Source organism: Manis javanica, chromosome 2, assembly GCF_040802235.1.
Source record: "Manis javanica isolate MJ-LG chromosome 2, MJ_LKY, whole genome shotgun sequence".
In the NCBI taxonomy this organism is placed as follows: Eukaryota; Metazoa; Chordata; class Mammalia; order Pholidota; family Manidae; genus Manis; species Manis javanica.
The window spans coordinates 148,252,088-148,262,145 of record NC_133157.1 but is presented as its reverse complement, the minus strand read 5'-3'; the positions used below and the strand labels follow the sequence as shown (position 1 = coordinate 148,262,145).

Sequence of the window (10,058 nt, the reverse complement as noted above, 5' to 3'; positions counted from 1 at the left end):
TGTGGATACACATTAATAAAAGTCTTCTAAAAATTGTAAAACTCCTAGAAATCCAGTATGTCCTGGTATGTTATCACTTGTAATTCTAGTTATTATCTTGAAGTGTTGAGTGTCACCAAAATAAGCAAATTTCCTTGTCAGTGAAATTATAATGAACTGTCATCAGATCTTTAACCAGGGCCATTTTTAAGTCTTCTGTCATTTACAGTTATTATTTTACCCTGATGCTTTTCTAGAAGTGTTTTATCTTCAATCTTCAACAAGACTTATGAAAAGAACACTGAGTATAGATTTGCAATAACTTTAAGATCGAACCACTGAATTCAGTAATATTTTCAGAACTAATGAAAAACCTAGACTCTAGCAGTATAAGAATTAATTATGTGGGACTGAATGAACTGATGAGGATGATTATAATTTTTTGACTTTTTGTTTGATACATTGCTGTTCTTTAAGGTTATATTTTTCCCAATTTAAGTATTTTCACTTTTCCCTTAAACTATCTATGACTTACAGCAATTTGGTAAGATATACCTTTCCGAACAAAGTTGAAATATTTATCTTTCTCTCCCTACCTGATCGTTCCAGAATTTGGAAACTCTCAATGAGTATCCTTACTTTCATGTCAATATTGTTATTTGCATAAGTTTAATAAGAATCTGTTCTCTGATCACAGAACACAACTGGAAACTGGTTATATTACCAAGGCTTTTAAAGGAATGTCATATTAAGATAAAAGTGCATAGAATCAGACATGTCTGACAGCTTTAAAGAACCGTGGTTGACTTTATGAAGCCAAGAAAGCCCCTTGGAAAAATAGCCTGGTATCTTTCTTAGAGGGTTCTCAGCAGTCCTATCAGGTAAGGAAGCTCACTTCTTGGCAGGTATAGGAACCTCAAGTTATTTTGAAGACCTTGAGAACTGAGGAATTCATCAAAATATATAGGTATCACAGGTGAGTCTGACTGCAAGTATTAGCCTTGTCTTCCTGGCCTTGAAACGCTTTTAAAAATTCAATCTGAGATTCCTTTTGAACAGTTCCTCATTAAAGCAGATTTGAAAGAGCTTATATGATCAATTGCTATTCTTGATGCAATTATGTAGATAGACCACATTTATTGAGACTAGACATTGTACAAAGAAATTAATTTAACTATTATTATCTTTAGTAAAAAGGAGGGTAATTTTAGAGAAAAAAACGATGCTCTAGTAAAAACTATTATATTTGTGTGGATATCAGACTCTAGTCCTATTAATTCTAGTCATGTTAATTGTCTTTGAGGTTTTGTTCTTTACCTGTAAATCGGACTGGATCTTAAATGCCTCTATTTTCTTGATTTGGCTACAAATCACCAAATATTTCCATTTTTTTCCCATCCTTTGACTTGGAATCACTGAGAACAGAAGTCGTCCTTTTACCTGAAGCCCTGTAAATTGAAGGTAGATAACTTGATAGAAACTTCAGAGAAAAAGCTGCAAGAGCTCATTTTTAGATAATCATTGTACCTGTTGCTCGTGGGTCACTCAGAAAAGTCACCAGAAACATTCAAACTACAAACCAAGAATATCTATCTATCCGATTGCTACTGCCTGCCCTCATTTCATCACTGACATCTAGAAATCTTGATAGGCTTCCCCCTGGGCTCACAAACTGGTTAAAATTTGCTTCAATCATTAACATTTGTTTTTCTTTTCTTCCCATAAAAATGCCTCTTACTTATTACCTGATTGCTTATGCAACACAGGCATAACTTTGGAAGCCCACTTGCAAGCCTGCCTCCTGAAACAAGACACAACTGTTTAACTGTGCCAGCCGATTTTCAGGACTAAGAGATTGCTTTAATGAGATGGAGCAACACAGCTTCCTGACTGTGAAATTTCTTATTTAAAGTTTCATAGGCAGCTGTAGTTCCCTGGGATGGGGCAGGGGAGGGGAAGGGGGTGTTCCTGGCCTGGAACAAGTTTCCTATGAATCTGTTGAAACTGAAGAAAGGCATGGGAACGGACAGGGGGGTTAAGGGTTTTGTTTCTCACAGCTCATTCAGGCTCCCTTGCTTCATCCGTCCCCCCCAGCTGCAGCCCCTGCTCTCCCTCAGTGACCCTTTTGGAAGAATTCCATGGGCAGGTCCTTGGTGACTGGCAAACATCAGACCAATTAGATACCAGGAATGGAGGGGAGGAAAGAATGGCCATTTTCTCTCCACAGCTTGCCCCAATCAACCAGATGCTCTGCCTGTGAACATCCATTGGTATGTAAATGAACTAAGCCCAGGTGGAAGATTCTGGAAACTCTGAGTGAAAACTTCCATTTACCCCACAGCACCACTGAGAAGGGGTAGAGTTTACCATTCTGAAATGTGTCTCTACATGAGGATTATTTTAAAGTGGTTATTTTTAGGTAACAGCAGACACAGGTGAAGCTGTGAAAACTAAGTTGAAGCTACCCTCTTTTCAGAGACATTTTACATTTATAAAGGAAATCTTCATTTGTAAGGATGTCTCCCTGGCTGCCAGGAAGAGGGGGATGGCTCAATTTCTAGGTACTCTTATCAATGGAAAAACAGTGACTTTAATCTGCATAAGAACCCTATGCCCCATTACTGTGCTTTTCCAGGTAACTTCCCATAACTGAGACCCCTCCCCCCACATCTTTTTGTTTTTAGCTAAAATTGACATTCAAGGTGATGCCATTGTCCATTTCAGGGAGTTAACTCAGTTTTCCTGGATCTCAACTATTTATCCAGGAGGTATACATGTTAGTAAATTCTTACTTGTTTTTCTTGTGTTAATCTGTCTTATATCAATTTAATTATCAGACCAGCCAAAGCACCTAGAAAGGAAGAAGAGAAAACTCTTCCAATCCTATAAAAACTATGAGATAATGAAAGAGTAAGCACTTATATAACACTGAATTATGTGCAAGGTACTGTTCTATATGTTTTGGGCTTACCAACTCTTTTTAAGGTGGAATGACTTATATCTCACTTTTGGAGATAGGGAAACTGAACCTCAGTGTACTCAAATCAAGTTGTCCAAATTCATATGGCTAACATGTGCCAGTAAGTATTTGAGCCTACATGGACTGACCCCTGAGACCATATGTCTTGCCAATGGTTTCAGCCCCAGGCAAGTTCACTATGGATTCCATGTGACCAAAGAAATTGACAGCAAAACCTTCTTTGGGGTGAAAGGGCTTATTAGCCAGCTTGTTCTCTCAGCAGCAGGTCAAGCACTAGCATCTCTGCCTCTGCCCAGAGCACTGGGCCAAGCTCTTTATATAGCACAATAATAGCTTATTGCCTAAAGGTGTGGAAGCAGTAGCCTAGCAACAGGCCAGTTACATCATCAGTTGGTTTAAGTTCAGTGAGGATCCTGGCCATAAGAACCCCAACTTCCCCACACTCCACCCCTCCAGGATTCTTGGCTTACAATCTACACGCTTACAATCTTCCGCAATGGTCCCTGTGCGAGAAAGCTGGAGCACTGTAACCAGATTCCACAATAGCAACAAAGGATAACAACAACTAAGAAATAATAAAATTAAGATACAGCAAGATTTTGATACAGGTAACAAAAATTATAATAATCCTCAAGCCAGAGGAAGTTCCTAATAACAAAAATTATAATAATCCTTAAGCCAGAGGAGGTTCCCAGTCCACAAAGACTTTAGGGGTGATAAGACACATGGTTTTAATGCCACCAACATATGCAAATCTTGTCCATCAGGTAGGATGCATACAAGAGAATGGTCCTATGATAGGACTGTAGCAGGAAGGGGGTCCCTTCCAGGTCTAGTGTACCATACTTTTACACTCAGTAATCCCCACAGGGGTTACTTAAGGGCTACATATAGTGCTACTGGAGGTGCATGCACTGGCCATAATGATGAAACAAAACTCCCCAGTAAGATGCTCCTACCTACTGGCTGTTCAGGATATACTACTGCGACCTTTGGCGGCCATTCTGCTGTTATTCCAGAAATACACAGGAGGCCAGCTTCCAGGCCTTGGCTCCAAGATGCCAGGAGTCCCAGCCATTGTTGGTCTATGTGTCGAAAGGTCCAAGGCCACGTCCACTCAATGGAGTCTCCAGGGTTCAGTGCAATTGGTGCTGGCAGCAAGATGTTATTCTGGTGGCCGAACCTTGGCTTCAGTGGTTCTTCCTTGGTTTGTACTTGCAGTTGTATAGGGGAGGCAGACATATGTGTTAGCATGTCTATGGGGCTCAGGGCTCCCTTTGGGGTCTCCCATTCAAGCACTCTAGCGTGGTCCATAAGCGGATGGACCATCCCCACAGACTATTGGTATCTGACTTTAGTCCGGATTTTAACAAGCCATTGTGCCTCTCTATCATGCCTGCTGTGGTAGGATTGTATGGCACATGAAACTTCCATTTGATTCCCACTTGTCACATCCATTCTTGCAGTGTATTTCCAGTAAAATGGGTGCACTGATCACTCTCAATTACCTGTGGTTGGCCAAACGCAGCAAATGTGGTCACCTGATGGTCTGCACAATGGGTAGGAAAAGCAACCAGAAGTCCAGTAGCTGTGTCCACACAAATCATCGCATACTGATATCCTTCTGATGCAGGTGGAGGCCCAATATAGTCTGTCTGCCACCTGATGAGGGGTATAGGCCCCTTAGCTATTGTCCCATGTTGCTGTGGAACTCGGTGTAAATCCCTTTTGCAGAACATGACACACTCCTGCAGGGCTCTACTAACTTCTTTGAAGGTCAAAGGCAAGCCCTACGGACAGGCTACAGCCCACATTGTCCTTTGCCCTGCATGCAACAAATGCTGATGTAGCCATTGGGCTACATCAGAGGCAGGTTTTCCTTCTAACCAATGTATCTGGGCCAATTTATCTGCCTCATCATCTCCTGGGAATGCCAGTGGCAAATGACCTATCACATGGTATACTGTAATTATTTTAGTCTGACCATAGGCCCATAAGTCTTGCCATAATTCTTGTCCCCAAAGGGTTCAGTGACCAACCAGCCAGTTGGCATGGTACCAGGTTGGTAGCCACAGGGTCAAGCCCCAATAGACAGCCCAGCTGACAGTGCAGACAGCTATAGGGGAGGGATCCTTGCTGATCACAAGCCACACAGCCCACAACTCTGCCCATTGGCTGCTCTTCCCCTCACCATCTTCCATCCATATTGTCTCAGTCTTAGGATGGAAAGCTATGGCCCTCCATTTTGGGGGCTGCCCACAGCTGGAGCCATCTGTGTACCATGCATCTTCAGGTATAGGGGCTCTTCCCCCCAACAGGGACTCTCTGTTACTAATGGCTCAAAGCAAGATCTTCCTGCTTTACACTAGTATATGTCACCGGCCCCAATAAGTGTTGGAGTTCTTCACTCAATGGGCTACTAGAGAGGGCACTACACTGCTGTAGGTAAGCACCCCACTTGGCTAGTGTGGGTGTTTGTGCCACACCACTCCTTAGCTTTTGGGTCCAGTCTCGTACTCACCCCAAGATGGGATAGGTGATTATTACCTTTATCAGGACCATTCCAGTGATGGGTTCTGTAGCCAGCAAGGCATGATACATGGCAGCCAGTTGTTTTACTATCAAAAGTGTATCATACCTCTGCCCCTTTCCAGAGCTGTGACCAGAACACAATGGTTTGGCGATTTCATTCAAGCCGCTGCCAGAAACACCAGCCATAACCGTCTTCAGTCACATGAGTATCCAGTTCACAGGGCCTTGATGGTCTATCATACTCAAGGCCTGAACAGCCTTGACTGCCTGTTTTGCTGTAGTAAAGGCAGATGCACATGTCTCATCCCAGTCCCACCTGATGCCCTTTTGTACCAACCGGTATAAGGCCTTCAGAATTTGTGCCAAGTGCGGGATAAATACTCTCCAGTAGCCTAGAAGACCCAGAAACTCCTGTAGCAATGCTACAGTTGTGGGGGTAGGAAGGCCTGGACTTTATAACTTCTTCTGGTATAACTTTGGTCTTACCGACCAGATGGCCCCCAAGAATTTGACAGACAAACCATGTCCCTGAACCTTGGTACTGTTCATAGCCCACCCTTTTCCCTCTAAATGTTGCAGCAATCTACATGCTGCACCTTCTAGATCTGAAAGAGAATCGGACATGAGCATGACATCATCAATATAATGGTACAGCTGCACCATTGGCGGTTTCTCCCATGTAGGCAAGTCCTGGGCTACAAGTCCATGACAGATGGTGGAGCTATGGAGGTATCCCTGTGAAAGGACAGTGAAAATCCATTGCCATCCTTCCCACGTGAAGGTAAACTGTTCCTGACTTTCCTGCTCAATGTGAATGGAAAAGAAGACATTAGCAAGATCTACCACATAATGGTATGTTCCTAGTTCATGACTGAGGGTATCCATCAAGACTGCAATAGAGGGGACAGCAGCCTGCATAGGGGGTATGACTTTATTCAGTTCTCTATAATCCACAGTCATATGTCAGGAGCCATCTGGCTTTCTCACTGTCCACACTGGGGAATTGAAAGGACTATGGGTGGGCTTTATAATACCCACCTTTTCCATTTCCTGGAGAGTTTCTCCAATCTCTTTATGCCCTCCAGTGAGTTTGTATTGTTTGGTATTAGTCACCTGCCAAGGTACAGGCAAAGCTAAGGGCAGGTGCCTAGCATGTCCCCTCAGAACTGCCCTCACCACATGTACTCTCAGTCTGAACTCACCTGCAGTGGTCTGCAACCATAGACCCTGCAAGATATCAATCCCCAAAATATACTCAGGGACAGGAGATATATACACAGTATACTCTTTTGGGGGTAGATGCCCTATTCCCAAAGGGATTTGGACTTCTTTCACTCTCATATCCTTGCCCCTGTATCCATCTATGATAGTGGGGGTCCTGGAGAACTGCTCAGGGTTACCATGAATAAGTGAACATTCATCCCCTGTGTCCACCAGAGCCAGGACACATTTATGTTCACTGGGGACCAATGGATAGCTATTTCAACATGTGGCCTCCAGTACCCCTGGTCCCTCAGGGCAGATACCTCGACCTTCCCCTCAGTCAAACCGTGTTCCCCAATCACCTTCCTGTGTGGGCTCAAGTGAGGTTGGCTCGCTCTCCAGCAGGAAGTCTTGCAAGCACATAGGCCGGACTAGAGGCTCTGTCTCTGACCTCTGCCTCTTTGGTCTTAATGACTGAAACTGCTGCTCTGGTTTAGACTTCCCATCTAATTTCCTTCCATCTACTGCTGCCCATATTACATCAACCCACATCTGGGCCCTTATAACCTGCATGAGGCCCTGTAAATTCCTCTTCTGAGTAACAGGTCTTATTTCTTTCTGGGTTCTCATTGCTTCAGCGTCTCCCAAGTCTGCTACTATACATGTCACCTCACTATGGGATGCCCTAAGTGAAGGGAAAGAATGGCCACTAGAGACCCAAAGAAGGATATAGGAGCTATTTGAAATACAGTATTTCTCATCCCAGTAGTGAAAATCTCTTCATCTGGGCCATAATTCTCTGGACTATAGATGGCATTTCTTATGCCTAGCTCTCGTAGCACCTGTTGGAGCTCAGCACATGTCTGCCATCTAACAGGAGAGGATGGCAGATTACCCGGACTGGGCCACACGGCGTGAAGTGCAGCCATAAGCCAATCGAGGAGGGAGTGACTCCCTAGGGTCTGATGTGCATTTTGTAATCACTGCCTCAATGTGGGCTGCACTGTAAGGGAAGACAGCTTTCCCATCTCTGATACCAACAGAACAATTCCATCCACCCCTAAGTCCCACAGACGCAGGAGCCAAGCTGATATTGACTCTTAAGGCTTCTGACTAAACCAGGAGCTCAAATCCACCAGCTTACCTGAGTATAGGGGTGGAGCATAGAGTGCTCCACAACCTGGGGAGGGGGGCTGCTCCTCTCCTTGGGGAACTTTCAGCTGGTGGGTCTTTATTTTCTTTACAACCACTGGGCGTGCTTTCAATACAGGAGGGGCCAGTGCCTCTGGCACCACCCCTTCATCTGTCCCCAGCTCCTCCATTTCTGTGGCAGATGGCACCTTTCTCTCCCCTCCCTCAAGTGCCTCCTCTGCTACAACCTTTACCTTTTCTACTGTGCCTCGCAGCAATGCTGCCTCAGTCTTCAGAAGCTTTCTTACCTTTACCTCAATGCTTCGCAGCTGGCGTTCTCATGCCACCTCTGCCTGTGCTTCCCTCAGGAGTTCATCTTTTTCCTTGATGGTCTCTTCCTCCTTCAAAACACCTGGCAGCACTGCCATCTCATCTTCAATGGCTCCTTGCTGCCGGCGCTCTCATGCTGCCTCCTCTCACATCAAGGCCATCTCCTTCCTCAGGGAATCCACAGAGATTTGCAACTCGCATTCTCTGCCGCCATTTCTTGGGTCTATTCTTTAGACCTTTTTTAATACTGTGAGAAGCAGCCAACCCACAGTCCCTGCTACCTCCCAAGAACTCTGTTTCTCAAAAGACCTACTTACTATACCAAGGGCCACCCCTACAGCCTCAGGTGTCACCTCCACTTGCCTCCAGTCCTAGCATGGGGCCCAGTCCTCTAGGAGGCAAACCATCTCAGACCACATGCCCTTTGGAGGATGATCCACTGTCTCCCCATTCACAGGGCAGCCTGCTGAAGCACCCCTCCCATAAGGGCAGCCTATCTTTTCCTTGGTCAACAATGAACCCTGCTGACTTTCGCCAATTGTCTTGCCAATGGGTTTCAGCCCTGTGCAAGTTCACTATGGATTCAATGTAACCAAAGAAATTGACAGCAAAACGTTCTTGGGGTGAAAGGGCTTATTACCCAGCTTGTTCTCCCAGTGGTAGGTCAAGCAGTAGAGTACCTCTGCCCAGAACACTGGGCCAAGCTCTCTATATAGCACAATAGCTTATTGCCTAAAGGTGTGGAAGCGGTAGCCTAGCAACAGGCCAGTTACATCATCAGGTGGTTTAAGTTTAATGAGGATCCTGGCCATAGGAACTCCAACTTCCCCACACCATTCTCTCACTGAAGATAAAATGCTTCAGAACCACACAATAACTTCAGGTTCACACATGATCAGCATGATTTTACAGTGAATGTACTTATTTGTATAATTTGAGAGATACAAATATTGCTGTATGAACTCAGAAAAGAAAGTGATTATTTCTTCTAGGGATGTTAAGCAAGGCTTCATGGAATAAGTGGCATTTGACCTAGACCTGTAGAACTGTTGCTTGCTAATGCCCTGAGAAGCACAATTCAGTGTTTTTGAGATAGAGCAGGGACATGGGAGGACAAGAGTCATGCCTTTGTAAAATCTACTTAGCCTGTGAAAACGGTCCAGCCTATTCTTTAACTTAATCTATATGTGTTCTTCCTCATCTTCTAGTCACCTTATCAATGAAGTTAACCTTGTAACAAGAAGAGAAGATAGACCTTTGGAGTGTAAACAAACCTATGTAGAAAAAAGATGCTGGGACCTGGATCAACACAGTCACCTAAATTACCCTATTCTTAAGACAAAACTTCAAAGGAATTATTAACCACCTGTATACATTTTGCTTTGTACCAGTCCCTACCATATAGAACCCCAAACCCTAAATCCTAAAGCACACATCTTCTTTGAGGTCACCCACACACCCATCTGAGTGTGTACTGTCTCTTTAAATAAACTTTGTGCTGCTTAAGTCCACTGTGTTTTGTCTCTGAATTTTTTGCAACAAAAACAATAACCCACTGGCATGCAACACTGGTGGTGTCTTTGTCACTTTTCTATTTCATTCAGCTTTCTAGTCTTAAATACAATCTTTTTCTCTCACCTCTTTTATTTTAGACCAGTAAGGAAGCAGCCAGGGAACCTCTGAGTGGGGAGGGCTGCATATCTATAGCCTGTTGACCCAGATGGAACTACCACTGTTCCATCCTGGTCTTTAGTAGCCTTCCCAAAAAGTCTCTGCTCCTTTGCTTTGAGAAATTCTCAGAATGTAATCTCACTCCTTCCAGTGCTCTGAGGCTCCCCCAAATTCTGGGGTGGTAGGGGCAAAGTTCCCATGCCAGATGCTGGCAGGTGACCCTGGCTATAGG

At 44.3% G+C, this 10,058-nt stretch overlaps 1 long non-coding RNA gene across 1 annotated transcript; it reads left to right on the top strand.

Moving 5' to 3' along the window:
* Positions 1-1,976: 1,976 nt before the first annotated feature.
* Positions 1,977-9,621, top strand: LOC140845307 (uncharacterized). The gene is made up of 3 exons (XR_012124089.1): positions 1,977-2,249; positions 6,175-6,343; positions 9,364-9,621. It is a non-coding gene; the product is annotated as an uncharacterized lncRNA (long non-coding RNA).
* Positions 9,622-10,058: the final 437 nt, after the last annotated feature.